We start from the raw sequence: 19,220 nt of genomic DNA, 5'->3' as shown, positions 1-19,220 counted from the left end.
ACCCCAACCGCCACTATGGAGTTGCTACATTAAATCTACGGATAACAACAGGTAATCGAAACTGTGCCGGTGCTTTACTCATCATTGTTTATACATTTTGTACAGTTTCTCCATTTTATATATAGATCATACTGTATGGCGAACTATCTTCTGGTCTGCGCTAACCGTGAAGCCTGGCATTTTAAAGTCCACCAAGCAAGACCTTCCTTTGAAGACACCTGCGAGACCATTGTTGCAGACGTGAGAGAGAGGGGAGAGAGGGGGAGAGAGAGGAGAAAAACAAAGACACTACAACAAACTCTGATCACCCCCCTCTCCCATAGTGACTGTTTTTTTCATTACAAACAAGGGGCGCACACAGACGGGGCAATACATGACATGTACATAACAGCTAAAAATTAAAAATATAACTATGAATGACAATGAAAATGATAAATGAAAATGTGCCACCTACCAAACCTCAACAGCATCATGTTTATCCCATATCTCTGTTCCAGTTCCTCATTCTTGCACCGTCCGCCACCTCCTGTATTACCACCTTCCTATATTTAATACCTTCGTGATACTCCCCTATCTCTCTTAACCGACATTCCGGCACTAACACGCTTGTGACTATGCTATCCTTTTCTTTTTCTTTCATATTTACAAACTTCGTGTCCTTCCATCTTGTTAATTTTTCAACCAATTCCATGTTTACTGCTTTGACTAAAATTCAAGCATAACAAGTGAGAGGTGAGGTTTGTGTTTTTTTGTGCTTCTTTTTTTTTCTTTGTTGTGTCGGTGGGGAATGGGTAGGATTGGTGTCTGCGGGTAGATGGTTGGGGTTGAGAAGATATGGGTGGGATGGATACGGGTTGGGGTTCATATTGACTTTCCTTCTTCCTCTTCCTTCTTCCTTCAGCTACCTTCCATGTTTCATCCTCGTTCGTTTCTATCCTTTTATCACCATACACACATTATATACATACACACACACACATATATTTATGTATATATATATGTGTGTGTGTATGTGTATATACATACATACATATATATATGTATATATATATATATATATATATATATATATATATTATATATATATATATATATATTATATATATATATATATATATATATATACATATATATATATATATGTATTGATATACAGTATCATTTATTAGATAGAGAATATGAGAGTAATATCAGAAAATATAAAATGAGGACCTAAATTATTAACTTACTGTTCATATTTAAACTTCTGAAAATATATTTTCCTGAGCAATATATGCCCCATGCTTATTCTCATCATTTCATATGGATTATCATTTATTTAGAAGCCGCCAAGAAAATTCACTTTGCATAAAGCGAAATAGATAGAAATAGACAACAGTTTCTATTGAGTAAAAAGTATTTTTAAGGCTATTAAAAGCATTCATCAATCATCAACACGCTATCAGATCTAATGTGTATGACATCGGATCCGTTGCCTTAATGTCTCAAACCCTACTGTTTAGTTGTGATATTTTTTTTATCGTAGGCGTTTTGTATTAGTTTATTATAATTATCATAATTCATTCTAAAATCATAACTATGCCCAATTAATTCAAGATCAGCCTATTTAAGAAATACTTACACAAACATTAGAATTCTATTATTAAGCAGTTCTTTAAATCTTCTACGCTTTATAAAATTCAATCCATCAAATATGTCTCTAATCTTTCTGTGTGGTCTTACTGCTGATCTTCATAATTTATTCACACACGAACATCTATGAATAATTACTGCTAATTCCAGCTATTTTATCCTATATTGTTGTATTTGATGTTAACTGGGCACAAACAAACAAAAAGTTTTTTTTAATGCTCATAGCCGACCTTAACAAGACAATATAACTGAAAAGATTTCTAATTAAAAGAATAATAGAAAATAATGAATTATAATGGCTGTATGTATATATATATATATATATATATATATATATATATATATATATATATGTGTGTGTGTGTGTGTGTGTGTGTGTGTGTGTGGTGTGTGTGTTGTGTGTGTGTGTGTGTGTGTGTGTGTGTATTCTAATACCGTTGTAACTGAAAGATAATCTGTGATTTAACTGCGATTATTGCTATAACTGTCGCTGCAGAAGTTATTTTCGCAAGGAAGAAAATGAATTGTCAATGTTCTAACCTGAACTATACAGCTGTGGCTGCAGAACTCTTTTCTAGCTTTGTTATCTCTTACACTCACTCTGTAATCACTTCTCTCTCACTGTTTTATTTAGAAACTTACTCTCCCATCTATTTCCAGCTAAGTTTGAGGTGCGAATTTCCTACATTTAAAGTAAAATATATATTGATATACTGAAGTAGCCTTTGTTTTATATAAAACGGCGTAATTTATTTGATGTTTCTATAAAGAAAGATGGCAATCTGAATACGGTCCTCAATTATGTCAGGGTTTGACAACTTTTACCTCCGAAAAATTGTTTTGTCTTCTATTTACTAAGTTTAAACACCACGAATTCGATTTTGGAATATACCTTTGCTAGTTGCTTTCTAATCAGTTGACTGTATCGCAATCCAATGCAATGTGCTTAGTTTTTAGCAAAAATAAATCAATTCCACATTCACCCTGAAAGTAAACCATATCCCAAAATTTAATGAAAGCTCAAGATATCCAGAAAGATAGGAATGAAAATGTGACGAAATATTGTGAGGAATAGTGGCAGGGTTACTAAGTGTTGGATTTCATATACTTTTATACGTCTTGCAATGTTCCCTTGAAAATAGCACTTAATTTTGCTTAATCTTTTGACAATGTGGTGCCAAAAATATTACTGGACATTCTTTCAGACGCATTTTTGGGCCATGGTCAAATTATAATATTAGGTGAGTAAGAAAATCATGTGGCATTTCAAGATAGGGGAAAAAAAAGAAACAAATGTTTCTATGCTTTGCTATATCTAATGAAGATATTTCCTCTCATCATTGATAACATAGTCCCATCTATCTGGCAAATTGTTGGTCCCTTGAACGTAAAAATGTTCAGGTTCCGAACCAAAGAAGCACTCAATATAATTTTTAACCTCTTCACAATTAATAAGGTTGCAATGAGCTACGAAGATGATAGTCGATGGGTGAGGTCAGATGAGTGCCATAATTAATCTTTATCGGAGTGAAGTGGGCAATATGTGGGCTTGCATTATTGTGTTTCCGCTACAACCTTTTACGACTGACGAATGATGGGTTCTTTTCCTGCAGATTTTTATGCATTGTTTCTAATTGACAGCAATACTTACCCATATTAATTTTTTCGCTTTGATTTAACACTTCATGACAAGCGACATTCTTAGGTGCTAACAATTGTATCCGTTGGGTATGATTTTAGAGAACTCATTTTTAAACACTAGTAATGTTTCTACTTAGAAAAGTTTCGGTAGCAAGTGTACTCTTCAATGATTAGTAGAAGACAACTCTTTGATTAAAATTAAAAGCAGATGGTGAGGGATCCACTGCTCAAATTTAGACACATCTCATAGTTCATGAAGTTGCTCGATGATGAAATCATGACTTGAGTTGAAATGTTTTGCTCACTCTCTTGCTTTAGGTTTTCCTCAATTTTAGTTTTAGGTGCCTAATATAGTCGTTCAGATCGAGGGAAATCTGGGAGAAAAAGATTTCTCGAGCGAAACTGGCCAAACCATTGTTCACATAACTGAACAGTTAAAGCTTCAATTTTATAGACAACGAAGATTTTTAGTCGCTTCTATTACTGAAGACCCATTTTTTAAATTCATACAACATGCAGTGTCTGTTATAGGTCTGATACAAACTTATTTTAGAAGGGTGAAATCGATACGAACTTAACCACTATGGCATAAAATAATCAGCAAAAACAGAAAAAAAATATTAAAATGTAAAATTTAATGATTTCTTATACTGCAATTCACGGAAAAGCGCCCCCTCCCAACTGATCATAAAAAAAGGCGACGGAATTTTTTCTACCTAATATAAAATTGTCATAAGAAACCCAGCTAGTTTCTAGCATGAACAGGCATACATCTTACAGATGAAGGTCACAGCTTCTATATTATCGAAATACTTGATATTCAGCTGATAACTTTTATATATGTATGCAATCGAAATATTACATTTTATAATCATGTGTTGAGTAAGGATAATGAATAACATCTAACTAAAATTGCTGAAATATGGGTCAGTAATTCCATACAAAAAAGAAACATAATAGATGCTTATGATAAACTATATGCTGTAGTGGGTACAGTAGTGAAGTTAGATTTTAATGATTTAATGATTAGATATAGTGAAAAAGTACCGTTAATTTACAGACTCACTCTGAGCAATGATCAAATCTCTTCTACAATTATATTCTATCACGCTGTGTCTATAGCAATTAATAAGTGTTACTAATCTCAAAGGATCCACTGTAAATAAATTCAAAGTTAGTGGTTATTAACATGTAGGGAGGTTTATCGGGATAACCTGTCGTTACAATAGTTTTTTTAAATATAATATGGACAATTAAAATGTATATCTTATGTGTAAGGACAACTAATTAATACATTGGACATAAGTGCATCACGACTCATCTGCTGTATCAAGGGGCAACTAAGTTTATCCTATGACAATTGCTCCAGTTTAGGCATAAGGACAGCAATTTTCGAGCCAATCAATCACATCGACTCTCGGAGAGATAAAAGGTAAAATTCACCCCGGTTGTAAATGATCTCAGAATGTAAAGAGCTAGAACAAAAACCACAAGACATTTTATTCGACACTTCACTGATTATGGCAGTCCACCGTCCAATATTTGTTCTTGAACTACACTGCTATTTTCTGTCACCATTCTCAAGTCAACATAATGTTGATGTGGAAAATATGCCCTGCGCTGTTGAAGAGATAACTTGTAGGTTTATAAGGAAAGAGCCATAAGCTTTCGGTAAGAATAATGAAAAGAAAAAGTTGTTCCCCATATACAATCGAGGATGAAATTTTAAGCTAGATATTGGAAACAGTCAAAACGTGAGACGAGTGCAATATTGTATCAATAGAGTAAATCAAAGAGGAAAACGAAAAGAAAATCTATTAAATAAATGTATTTCAAACGTATAAGTCTCCTGAAAGAGAATCTGGTAAACTGCTTGGCATTACTAGTTTCTCTGGACACTTTTCTTAATGGACAATTACCGTCCAATATCAACAGAAGGGAAATTAGACGAAACCTAGCTGGAATATCCTATCATTTATATACATTTCTATAAGTTAATTGCTATATTTCTTGAATATAATTAGTTACTCAAACTATCATCGTTATGACATTTTATAAATTGAGATATAGTTTTAATGTAAGTTGCTGTTTATGATTCTATATTTAGATTGTCATGTTATAATTCACGGAATGCAAGACAATTTACTTTTCTTGACATTATACATAGAAAGCACACAACAATACTCAAGAAAATGATTCATATAAATTGCTTTTAGCAAGGTTTTTTTTATACCTATTCTTATTTCCTGTGCTTGATACAAATGTTAGGTTGATGAGACATGTGAGAGATGTAATCAAATAAAAGCCGTTAAAAAAACCCAGTTGTTTAAGAACATAGTTTTCTTATGCAGATTATAAGGTTTTCATTAGTTGACCCCCCATCCCATAACAAATTCCTTATCTCATGCAATACTACATTTGTGTCATTAATTTTCATGTATTTCACAGCATATTCTTTAAGTAAGATAATTGGTTCAAATATTTTTGCATAATGTTTATAAAATAATGATGGAATTTTTTTTCCATTAAACCGTCTCATGTGTCGCTCAACCTGATACACCGAAGAGCTTTTCTAATGCCATATTTCCTTTTATCTACCGTACAAAAGTGTCTTAATCTACAGCGTATAATTAGATATTTTTTTTTATTCTTGAATGCTGACAGAGAATTAACTCTGAGCAAACACTAAAACAAAATATAATACTTGTTTATTATTATACTTTAAAAATATAATTTTGCTCTAACCATTAAATATTAACGTGTTTTAGTTTACAAATTGTAACGTGCTATTTCTACAATTAAGGAAGGTCATTCTGTAACACAGCTTCGAATCCTTTCACTTATGATTGTAGGTCTCTAGGGAAGCCATTAATTTGCTCCTTTAAGTACGTTTGCATTTTAATTCATAATGAAAGTACTGTACAATAAATTGGACAGCTGGACCCGGTTCAAACAGTTCAAAAATCTTTACTATTTTGCATTCAATACCCATTGTGTTAACATTGCTGTTCCTCCTACCGGAAGAATTAACATTTTTGAATAGAAGTCTCGATATGAGATTAATATTTGATATTGGATACTGTAAGTTCTCATCTCTCAGGTGATTCACTATATATATAGTGTGTGTGTGTATATATAGTGCGTCATATATATATATAATATATATATATATAATATATATATATATATATATATATATATATGTATGTATAATTATTTAACATGCATTAATTACATTAGTCAACCAGGAGTTTGTCCCAAGAAAAATTATACCAGTATCTTATATGTTTTTGCATGCAGAATTAATAAAATAACATCAAATTATCTGTACCACTAACAGTTTCTATGTTCCATAATATCCCTCTCAGTTCCTGTTACGTGGGCTAAATTTCAGTTAAACTGTTGAAATGTGAAAATAACAGTTTAAGAAATGCTCCTAATTTAAATGTTTATGAATAGAATTAACCTAATGAAATCATATATCTAGCTATATGAGTCAATGAGTCACCGAAGCTTGGCAACATTGAGTCGATGAGCCACCGATGCTTTATCAGTGCTGTGTTTGAAGTGTAAGCGTGCGATTGTGTTCATCTTCATAATGCCAAGAGACTGTAATAACATCGCAAATCATTTTTTATATATTTGCGGTGACTTAACATTAAAACCACAAAGACGGCGTTTCACGCCATTGGTTAAAAAGTGCTATGAGCATTATTTTGACTGCAAAGTGGGTGACCAGGATGAAATCTGGGCTCCTCATGTGTGTTGTGTAACCTGTGTCAGGCCTCTCACTGCCCTCCCTGTGATTTGGAGAGAGATTGCTACTAGGTATAACATCAAAATCCAAGCATATTGTAAAATATCCTAATTTACAATCTACTATGACACCAGTATTTCACAGTCAACACTTACTTGTACCTGACCCTCGAAAACAAATGACACTTACTGACAACGACTCAAGTGATGAAGATGTGGAGAAAGAAACAGAAGACATGGACTTTGTGAGCCTAACTGTTCTTCAAGTGAACCACATTTGTTGAGTCAAGGAGAGCTGCTTTATCTTGTGCGGGATTTAAACTTGTCGAAAAAGCAAGCTGAACTTCTTGGTTCCAGGTTAAAGGGATAGTATCTTCTCCAGAAAGAGACCAAAATAAGTTTTCTGCTGTTCCTCTGGTCCATGCAGCTAACATGAAGGAAATATGTGAGAGTATGAAATTTCTGATGGAAAAAATTAAGTATGATGAACATAAGTGCAGTATTTGTGGTGACCTAAAAGTTGTAGTACTTTTACTTGGAATGCATCTGGGTGAGTGGGATAGTCGGAATAAGAAAAATCATTATAAAAAGAAATGTGTGGCCGAAACGATCTCTGACCCCTGGGCAGAATGTCATCAATTCTCCTCTTGCAGATTCTTAGGAAATTTATCTGCCTACTTTGCATATTACGTTAGGGTTGAGGAAGAACTTCGACTAAGGCATGGACAGAACTAGCAAGGGATTAACGTATTTGAAAACAAAATTTCCAAGTGTAAGTGAAGCAAAAATCAAGGAAGGTATTTTTGTTGGGCCACAGATTAGGGAGCTGATGAGAGACCGAAAGTTTGATGAAGAGTTCATTGATGCTGAAAAAGCTGTGTAGCTGTCATTTAAGAAAGTTTGTAGAGAGTTTTTTTAGGGAATCACAGAACTGTTCAGACATTATGAAAGAGTTACTGACATTATACAAGGTCTTGGGATGCAACATAAGCTTAAGAATCCACTTCTTGAACTCTCACTTAGACTTCTTTTCCCCTGCAAATCTTGGGGCTGTCAGTGACGAGCACGACGAGAGGTTTCATAAGGATATTCTGAACATGAAAACCCGGTACTAAGAGAAGTGGAGCTCTTTTATATTGGCTGGTTATTTGTTGGTCACTAAAAAGGCACGTCTCAGAAGCTAAATACAGTCGAAAATCATACGCCTCTACGTCTTAAAGGTAAGTTTCTTCGTAATATTAGCCTGATTTTTGAATTCCTGAAATATAATTGTTTAACAATTTACATATTCTCTCAGAGAAAAACTATGACTTATGGAAAAAATCTGAAACACACACTTGAATTCTGTAGATAAAATGCTATTGAGTTCACCTACTTTTGTTTGTGGGACAGTATTTTTCATTTATTCTGTTGACCAATTATAATTGTCAGCCTTATTTCTGCATTAATATAGTACATTTATTATATAATTTTATTACTCTGTCACATAAAAATCATGCCTGATAGAAAAATTCTAAAAACAGATTCAAAATCTGCGTTAAAAGTACCATAAATTTCACATTTTTAGTTCATGGGACTGCAAAATGTTCAAATTTTTTGAGCAGTGTTATGTGTATGTGAGTATGTATGAAATATATGCTCATTAAGGAAAGAAAGAATATCTAATATGTTGGTGAAATAATTCTATTTGTCATGGAAAATCTGGACCCTTTCCCTTAATTTTACGTTCTCTGCTAAATATAATATTCATTAAATGGAGTCTTTCACTGGTAAGGTGGTTGTATTTGGGTGTGGGTAGGGGTTCTAATGTCAGTTGCGCTATCAAAATCAACTCGGACACGTTTATGATAAATTATCAATAAAAAAGGAAGTCAGGTAGCAGATTTATCACACATGCATAAATGCACACACGCACACACACACGAGCGCGCCAGCGAGTATTAGAAGCTCCAGCGAACTACTTCGAGTTTTGGTGAAACATTGCAAACTGCTTTTCATTTTCTCTTTTATTTGTTTCAGTCATTTGACTGCAGCTGTGCTGGAGCACCGCCTTTAGCCGAACAAATCGACACCAGGATTTATCCTTTGTAAGCCTAGTACTTATTCTATCGGTCTCTTTTGCCGAACTGTCAAATTACGAGGACGTAAGCACACCAGCAACAATTGTCAAGTGATGTTGGGGGACAAATACAAACACACACACACACACACACACACACACACACTCACACACATACACACACACACACACACACTCACACACACACACACACACACTCACACACACACACACACACACACACACACATATACGACGGGCTTATTTCAGTTACAGTCTACCAAATCCACTCACAAGGCTTTGGTCGACCCGATGTTATTGTAGAAGACATTTGCCCAAGGTGTCACGCAGTGGGACTGAATCTGGAACCATGTGGTTGGTACGAGTAAGCAAGTTTCTTACCACACAGCCAATCCTGCTATTTATATTAACTTTATATATACACATTAGCGAATCGGTAAATCATCCAATAATGTGGATGACGTAAGGATAAATACTTAATCCGACAAGTCTCATGTCCTCAGTCTTCACCTGGGGTACCACCCAGGTCAAAGGATAGTTTCTTTCTCTTTAAGGACCATGAAGGTATCATGAAACGCTTGACCGAGTACTTCACAAACCTCTTTGATAATCCTCCAGTTATTCGTGAAAATGTCATCAATAATCTGCCCCTAAAAGATATTGTCCTTGAGATGTGGGACCTTTCCACTAGAGAAGAGATAAAAAAGAAAAAAAAACATTAAAGCAATTAATACTACGAAGGTCCCGGGTTTTGCCAATATTCTCATTGAAGTTCCTTTCTACAGAGATGGCAAGCTTGCTTGAGGAGATCCATCATCTAATATCAGACGTCTAATCGGGTGCTCCTGCCACGCAAGACTGGGTTGACGCTATTCTAATTTCAGAGTTCAAAGGAAAAGGATCCAAATTCGTGTTCGGAAATTACAAAGGTATAAGCCTCATCGAAGAAGCTGGGGTAATGCATCGAACATCGCATAGCTCTAAACCAGGGTTTTGTCGATTCAACAAAAGCCTACCACACTGTTAGTAGAACCACTTCTGGATTATTCATAGTAAACTTCGATGTCGTCCTGAATTCATCGGCAACTCCATAGTGATATGAAACGTCATTTTAACAACAGCGGTTCACTCTTGGAGCCAATTTCCATCGATAACAGGGTTAAATAATGTGATATCCCTGCTCCAAAATATTTTCGATGTGAATTGTCTACTATAGATCCGGGCCGACCTGAGCATTGGATGGATTTGGTAGACGGAAACTGACAGGAGCCCGTTGTACATACATACATACATACATACATACATACATACATACATGCATACTTACATACATACATGCATACATATACTGATATATGTGTGTGTGTGTGAGGGAGAGAGTAAGAAAGAAAGAAAAAGAAAAAGAGAGAAAGAAAGAAAGTAAAGGAAAGAGAGAGAGAGAGAAAGGATGAGAAACAATAAGAGAAAGTCTGAGTGCGTGTGTGTGCGCGCGCACGTGTGTTTGTGTAAAACGAAATACAATATGCAGAGAGTTTGGGTAACTATTCACCATGCATTACATTTAACGCTCTGTCTCTGCTTATTCACATTTTAGTTGATGCTGTAATTCAGCGCTATAGACAGCTTTTGAGGTGAAGGTTTATCTTTTCGTGATTCCTATCCGCAGAAATAAGATATAAACATTCACGAAATGCGCAGTAATGGAAAGAGTCATTGCCACATACACGTGTGTACCCATAAATATTCAATTTCACTTGAAAATTTATTTGGAGAGTTAGATGTTTTGCCATGCATCTTGGATTTTGAAAATTACTTTTCATAAGGTTGCTACCTTAGGAAAGATGATTTTAAAATATAAAATCCTGTATTTTTTCTATATTATTAAGCGCAATATTTATTTGCGATCCAATATACCAAGTATTCAGCCAATTTTCTCATGTGTTTTACTATTCTCGTAATTGTTTGAAGGTCTTTCTTTCAACATAAGGAATTGCATTAAGTTTGCTATATCTTTCTGCAGAAGACGTAATGTTATGAAAGGCAGCCTTTCTCCTATATTTTATTTGCCCATACCATTTATTTATTTCCATTTCTACACGATCTTTCAGCTCTCTCATATATGTTCTCTTTTTCTGTCTTCCTAGTTTTCATTTAGTTTTAAGGTCTATATCCTCACGCTCATTTATATTTTTATCGTTGATTTCCATTGATTTTTCTTTCACATGTTTATTTCCCTTCTCATTCACCACTTTGAAACGCTATAATTCTATAGTCTGTCAGTCATATTCATCTTTCTCTACTTTTCTATACACACACACACACACACACACACACACACACACACACACACACACATATATATATATATATATATATATATATAATACAAAAATGGGACAAGAACGCAAAACATCCAGACAGACGATACAAAGAAAATAAGGACGAGTCATTCGGAGTTTTCTATCCTCATACATACTACACAGCCACGCCTGCACCTAAAAGAGAAGTTGCATCGGCCGGGAATATATATATATACATCTGTATATATAAAAGGCAGGATGTGTGTGTACGTGAATGTAATTTATGTACGTCCACAAATTAGCATGCATGTCGCTCCAACTTTAGGAGGACATTCGTCATGATCCTAGCTGTATTTTCATCAACTTATTTTTACCAGTAAATAGCAGTAAAAATAAATTTTCAACCAAAACTTTTAACAATTTTCAAGTCGGGAAAATCACCATTGATTGCAAACAGGAGTTAAGTCCCCTTCTAGCGACGAGTAAGATTTTGTTAAGACTTTTGTTTTTTCCATCGAGAAAAAAGTGTTTTGTTAATATACGGGCAACACACACACACACACACACACACACACACACACACACACACCACACACACACACACACACACACACAGCCTCACATACAAACACACACATATACACACAGATGAATATGTACGCGTAAAAAAAACATGTATGCAGTAGGTGTACGTATGTGTGTGTACGTGTGTGTGTTGCCCATATATATAAACCAATTTCAACGGATTTCGGCCAAATTTGACGTTGATATTAGTTTGGTTTGAAATAAAGAACTTGATTAATTTAATAATCATAACCTAATCCCGGGCAAAGCCGTGTTATACTGCTAGTATATATATATATATATATATATATATATATATATATATAATAATAATAATAATAATATTAGGGAGTAAATCCAAACTTACAGGAAAAAATTAGATTTAGGATTAAATCTAATTTTATAGTATAAATATATATTATATTATATTATATTATATTAAATTAGAGATAAAACCACTATTAGGCAAATCAAACAGTGAAAATCATAAGCCAATACATAGAAATAAAATTAATAAAAAATATATATAAAATATAAAATATAAAATTCCAAATTAAAATATTTAAATTAAAGTTAAAATTTAAAAACTTATTTAAATTAATAATTTAAACTTATAAATTTTAAATATATATATATATTTAAACTTTTATTTATTTATTTATTTATTTTTTAAAAATTATATAACTATCAGAGAGTATTAAAAGTTTAATAAACTTCCTTACTTGTATTTCTCTTCCTCTGTTCCATTGTGGTACTAAGTGGAGTTTCATTTGGCATGTTGTTAGTGTATTAATCACATACGCTTCCTCGGTCGGAGGTCCTTGGTTCGCGTTGCTTGAGAAGGGTGTTCTAATTGTTTTGCATAAGTTTGCAAGTTTTTCGGCGATTTCGAAGGTTGTATTTTTCGTGTCGGTTACCTCATTTTTTTCTCGATTCGGTTCACGTATCGAGTCGAATTTGTAAAAGAACGTTGACAGGTTGTGTTGATAGTCTTGACTTCTTTTATCGTTTCTTCCTTTATGGTAGTTATTGTTGTGTCTGCTTTTGTCGGCATTTTCTCGTGTGGAGGTATATGTAGAAGGTAGAAAAGTAAGACAGGATTTGATATGTATAAGGAAAATAAGACAAGGGAGAAAATGCTAAAATAATGTTATCATGAAATGTATTTTAGAACCGGTTTCCGTCAATTTAGATTTTTTCAACTAAGAGTAATATAAGAAAAACAATTAAATTGGAGAGAAACATTAAGTAAAATGTTTTGTAGATATTTTCATGATCTTTAAATAGGTAAATATTACCATAGTTTACAAACAGTCTGTCTGTCTGTGTCTCTCTGTTCCTTTGTGAATGCCTGGTAGGTTGGTAAGTAGGTAAGTAGACAGGTAGACAGGTAGGTAGACAGGTAGACAGGTAGGTAGACAGGTAGACAGGTAGGTATGTAGGAAGGTAGGTAGGTAGGTAAGTAGGTAAGTAGGTATGTAGGTAGGTAGTTAGTAGTAAATTTGAAGGAATAGTTTGGGTAAAGGCAATTGGTGGTTTAAGCCGGAGCAGCCGAGGGAGGAGAAGTAGAAGTGGGAGGAGGAGAAGAAGAAGAGGAAGAAGGAGATAAAGGAGAGGAGGGTGGAAGACTAGGAAGGAGAGGATGATGAAGAAGAAGAAGAAAAAGAAGAAGAAGGAAAAGAAGGAGAAGGAGGAGGAGTTGAAGGAAATGAAAGAGGAAGAGAAATACAAGTAAGGAAAGAAGATGGAGAAAGAAAGGAAAAATATAGGAGTGCTGTGCCATAGTAAATTGATCATAGAATCTTTAATGTTCAAATAACGCAAAAGTGACCAATTATGGTCGTAGCAGTCGGAATGTTCTAAACTCTTGTAGTTCCATCAGTAATGGCGGAATTCAAAAGAGTTTATATTATGTGATAAAGTATGTTTCTTTGCTGATGCGCTGACTATAAGTTGCATTGCCCCTGAATTTATTGAGGGGGAAAATTCTGAAATTGGGTTGTTCGTTAGTGGCGCAAATATCGATGTGCTCGCTTAATCCTATTCTCGTATTTTAATTTGGGATCTATATGCCGGCGCCCTCTGACGTAAACTGTTTTCAGTTTGACTAATATATTGTTGTTGGCACCCTGATCAAGTTAATACATATATTAGGTTTTCCGAAGCACATGTGAAGTTGTTTTTCATTGTAAAACTTTGACCCTGTTTGAAAGAGTTGTCAGAATTGACGTCAACTATTTACCATCTGGCTCCACGACAACCCTAACAAATTGTGTTGAAAGCCAATTCTTATAAATTTCAGAGATCATACATTAGTTTAATCTCTTGACCTGAGACTTCGTTAGTTACTTTCAGGTTCGATTCTTTTCTGTGTTTACAAATTTGTATAAATACTTTTTCCAAATCTGTTTTCTTCTTTCTTTGTATTCATGCTATTTTGTAATGTGTATTAAATTGATATACATACATGCATTTATATATATTCTTCTTATATAATTTACTTATATAATTTACTTCTTTCAAAAATCGATACAATCTTTGCAAACATTGCTTTAACAATAAATACGATCCAAACACAAAATATTATCTCTAAAAATAATCAAGCAAACACAACTGACAACACAAATCTTTTGGCGGGACCACCCCAATCACAAAGGAAAACAAATGACGAAGAAACAAAAACTGACACGAACCAAGAAAAACCTTCAAAACCCCAAGACTGGAACAAACTTCTAAACCAACGTAAACATGCTTATTGGAAAAGCATACGCTGTAAGAACATAGCCAACATATACCAAAACTGGCGGGACATGAAGAACCCAATACTCCCTAGAAAATTCCTTATCAAAGAAATAAGGGGTGAATCACTAGAAGAAACAACAATACGTGCAAACCTAGCCCTTTGCCGACTAGAAACGGAAATTTCCCTTCTACAAACACGAAGCTTACACTAGGAAGATAAGATTAAAGCAATTGATACCGTCATAATGGCCGAAATAAAACTACGAAAAGAACTCTGGGGAAAAATCAATTATGAAGACAAAGAAACTACGAAAACAAATGAAAAGATACAATAAACCAGCATCACGAACATATTGGACTCCCAAACATCCAAATAAGCCCTACCAAACACAAACCAAAACCCCGCTCCTTACATTGCCGAACCCCCCCCCCAATAAACAGACACACAAAATATGAAAGACGACCATCAACCCAAAGCCCCACAAAGACAAACACACAAGCAGCAAGACGAGCATGATACATACAATCAACAACCTATAACACTTGGAGAGAACAAACAGAATATGAACAACCACCAACACATAACACTGGACATCCTAAATGGATACACACATGGAACAATAAACAAGTGGATAGAAATCAACACATAACCTACAACAAACATCGAAGAAATCCAAACCATACAAACATCAACCCCATGCGACCCCACAAATTTACAAGATGGATAAAAAACAACTCCCTCTATCAATACAATACAAACACAAAACATGAACCATCCACCTACCCACAAAGAAACCTGAACCCCAGTAATAGAAATTGGCTCAACAAACACAGAAGATGGGAAGAAAACAACTACCAAAGACAAAACAACACACACAGACCATACAGACCACCCCTACTGCTACAAGAAAACCTAAGACCTGAAAATGGAATTTGGAGACGCAACAGCACAACCCCTTTTTTAAGGGAAAGGATACTTCAACCATACTCCAGATCCAATACACCAAAAATTTCCGAGTGAACACACAAAGCACGTAGACACCAAAATAATAAACCTATATAAAAGAGAACTTAGCGAAAATGAAACGAACCTACTACTAAAATACAGGGAACTCATAGATAAACGTTTCAAGACAGACTTTATTACCCAAGCCACCCAATTAATACTCGAAGAAAATACATTTTCATTCAACAACAAGACATACCGACAGATAAAGGGCACGGCTATGGTTACAAAATTCGCACCTTCATATGCCAGCCTGGTGATGGGTTTCCTTGAGAACAAACTATACTATGAAATAGGGAAAGTCTTCGAACACGACTTCAGAGAAGACATCAAGAAAAAGTGGAAACGTTACCTCGATGACTGCTTCATCTTTTGGAACCGATCAGAAGACCTACGAACATTCCACAACATCCTCAACACACTGCACCCATCTATCAACTTCACAATAGATACCAGCCACAACGAACTTCCCTTCCTAGACATCAACATCAAGATACACAACTCCATCATCACAACAGACATCCACTACAAAAAAACCGATACACACCAATATTTAAATTTCTACTCCTGCCACCCATCCCACATAAAAAGAAACACCCCATATAGTATGGCAAGACGCATATGCTGCATAGTAACAGACTCACAAGCACGCTTAATAATACTAGATGAACTTAAAAACTTCCTACTAGAACAAAAATACCCCATTAAACTAATAAAAATGGAATCTCAAGAGCAATGAAACTGGACATCACACAACTCAGGACCCCCAAAACAAAAAAAAAGAAAACATTATCCCTTTCGTAAACACACACAACCTTGGAGTTACCAACATGTTTCAAATCATACATTCAAACCTACAAATAGTCTTACAAAGCCCCAAAAAGGAAAACATACTAAACAAATATTGCATAAAAAAACAGTAGACGACAAGGCAAAAACCCGAAGAAACAACTAACGAGAGCGAAACTCTCATCAGAAACTAAAACTGAATTCTTTGCAAAAGAGTGCGGAGATGGTAGATGTGGGATCTGCAGTAGCCCCACCTACAAATACAAAGAGGGAGACAAAGAAATGAAATTGAAAAGTGGTCACATATTCAAAATAAATGCAGATATGAACTGCAAGACGCAGAACGTAATATACTGCATAACCTACCCCACATGCAAGGAGGATTACATAGCTGAAACTGGAAATTCTTTATGCCAACGAGCCAGAATTCACCGACAACATGTCCAACAGGAGGAACTGCGCAAGATACCACTAAGTAAACACCTAGATACATGTGGAGAAGGAAAATTTAAGATCTTTCCCTTCTACAAATGTCCAAAGAATGACACCTCCTTCAGGAGGAATATGGAAAAATACTTCATAACTAAGTTCTCCCCCAAATTGAATGACTGAAAATATTTCTATAATAAGCTGTACCAGATGAAGGACCAAATTTGTAAAGTAAATTGTATTAAGCACACACACACACACGCGCGCGCGCACACACACACACACACACTTACACACACACACACAGAGTTCTACACATATGTTTTGGTGTTTGAAAATGCAACATTGAACAAATGATATTCTAATATTTGAATGAAACCATTTTACTTTAATTTGTACAACCAGTTACTTCTGTATGATAAAACTTAATATTCATTTAGCTGTCAATCAGTGAGATATTAGACTAAATCAACTGAAGATCAGACAACAGACTCAGTGGTTGTCAGTTTGTATTCTGTCATCTGTAACTTCAACACAAGAAAGTCTTTGCTCATCATACATTGAAGGACAAATCTTTCAATTTATAATTTAACAAACATAGTGTAGCATTTAGTACAATGTATATTACTCTACATTCTTGTTGATCACCAAAGCAAATTGAATTTTAAAATGTGAATTTTGTAATCCAGATTTTCCATCCCATGTAAGCACAGGAATCAAACATTGGGTTGAAAGAACTGAATAGTGGTATAAATATCAACACAATTATTTCTTCTTCCTCTTTTTCTTCTTTCTCCCCTTCTCCAACGACACCCCTTCGAGATTCGCTGGCACCCCCCCCACACACACGCTGCACACACACACATACACACCTTCACAAAACATCAATAAAAAGAAATCCAGACAATTCCTTTTTGAAATGGCCAATTTCTAAAAACCAAAAATCATTTACAGTTGCAAAAATATAAACAAAAGTGGTACTCTTGACCATTGCTAAAAGCTAATGACTGGTTACTCTTAACAACTTGACCATTCCTCCTTAACACTTCTTTCAGATACAAAGACACAAACACACGCATCACACACGCGCGCACATAAACACACACACACTCTCAGAAGACAATGATGAAAAGGAAATACAATTTATGATCTTCTTTCTCTCCCTATTCTTCCTTTCCTTCTTTTTCTTTAACACCCCTTCAGATACAAAAAAACACACATGGTCTCTCTCATATTCTCCCCATTCATCACCCTCTTGTACTATCTTATATCCCTTCCCACCACTACACACTCACTAACATTATAAAATGGTCAAATTTTTTCCCCAAGATCTTAGAACCCCCCTGGAGTAAGCATCCTGACCAACTACAAAAGAAACCAGCAACATTTTTTCTTCTTCCCCTCTCCCTTTTCTTCCTTTCCTTCTTTTTCTTTAACACTTCATTCAGATACAAAAACACATACACACACGCACACACACAGACACACAGACACACAGACACACACACACATGGTCTCTCTCACTTTCTCCCTATTCATCACTCTCTTGTGCTATCTTATATCCCTCCCAACCACTACACACTCAATAACACTATAAAATGGTCAAAATTTTTCCACAAGAACTTGGTTCAAATTGAGAACTCCACCAGAATGGACGGAAGCGCTAATATATGATATATGATATAAGTTATATGATGTATAAAAACATGTAATATACAAATAAATATCTGTAAATATAAAACCTTCCGAATTTCTGAGTACCTCATTTGTTCTAATATAAAATACCTGTACATCAACTCCAAACCTTAAGTAAGATTTTATATATAATTATGACGCGAATCTCTATAACTCTTTGCTTGACCTTCCCTTCTTTCCCTATCTCTCTCTCTCACAGCCGTTTGTCTCTCTCTCTCTCACTCCTCCTCATCTCTCTCACAGCCGGCCGACTACTTCCTTTCGCCTGCGGCCTCCTAACAGTAAACACACAGTCTTCTTGCGCTCTTAAGAATTTTTCCTCGTCTAGGCCAAAAAAGGCCCTCTTTGTTTGTTTTCTTGTGTTTTTATTTCTTGTATTGTATTTTTTTGTAATTGTATTTTTGTTTTGTATTTCATTTTGTATTTTATTTTGTTTTTTATTTGTATCGTTTTTACGTCCTGTTTGTGTCACATTTTTTTCTTTCCTTGTTTTTACCCCTCTGCGAAGTAATTTTATTTAATTCTTTCGCAGGAAGGGCTAGTTCGACGATTCGTGTTCTGTCCTCACCTTCGAAACACGCTTGAG

General features: G+C 34.9%; 2 long non-coding RNA genes across 2 annotated transcripts in view; both read left to right on the top strand.

Moving 5' to 3' along the window:
- LOC118765682 overlaps positions 1-2,676 on the top strand; it is an 8,492-nt gene extending 5,816 nt beyond the window's left edge. The window contains exons 2-3 of the long non-coding RNA XR_005001551.1: positions 2,293-2,296; positions 2,666-2,676. This is a non-coding gene — a long non-coding RNA (uncharacterized LOC118765682). The remainder of the gene's footprint in view (positions 1-2,292; positions 2,297-2,665) is intronic.
- LOC118765678 overlaps positions 1-19,220 on the top strand; it is a 131,126-nt gene that overhangs the window by 17,489 nt on the left and 94,417 nt on the right. The window lies entirely within an intron of this gene.

This window comes from Octopus sinensis, linkage group LG12 (genome assembly GCF_006345805.1).
Source record: "Octopus sinensis linkage group LG12, ASM634580v1, whole genome shotgun sequence".
NCBI lineage: Eukaryota > Metazoa > Mollusca > Cephalopoda > Octopoda > Octopodidae > Octopus > Octopus sinensis.
The sequence above is the reverse complement of the archived record's forward strand: the minus strand, read 5'-3'. Positions and strand labels throughout refer to the sequence as shown.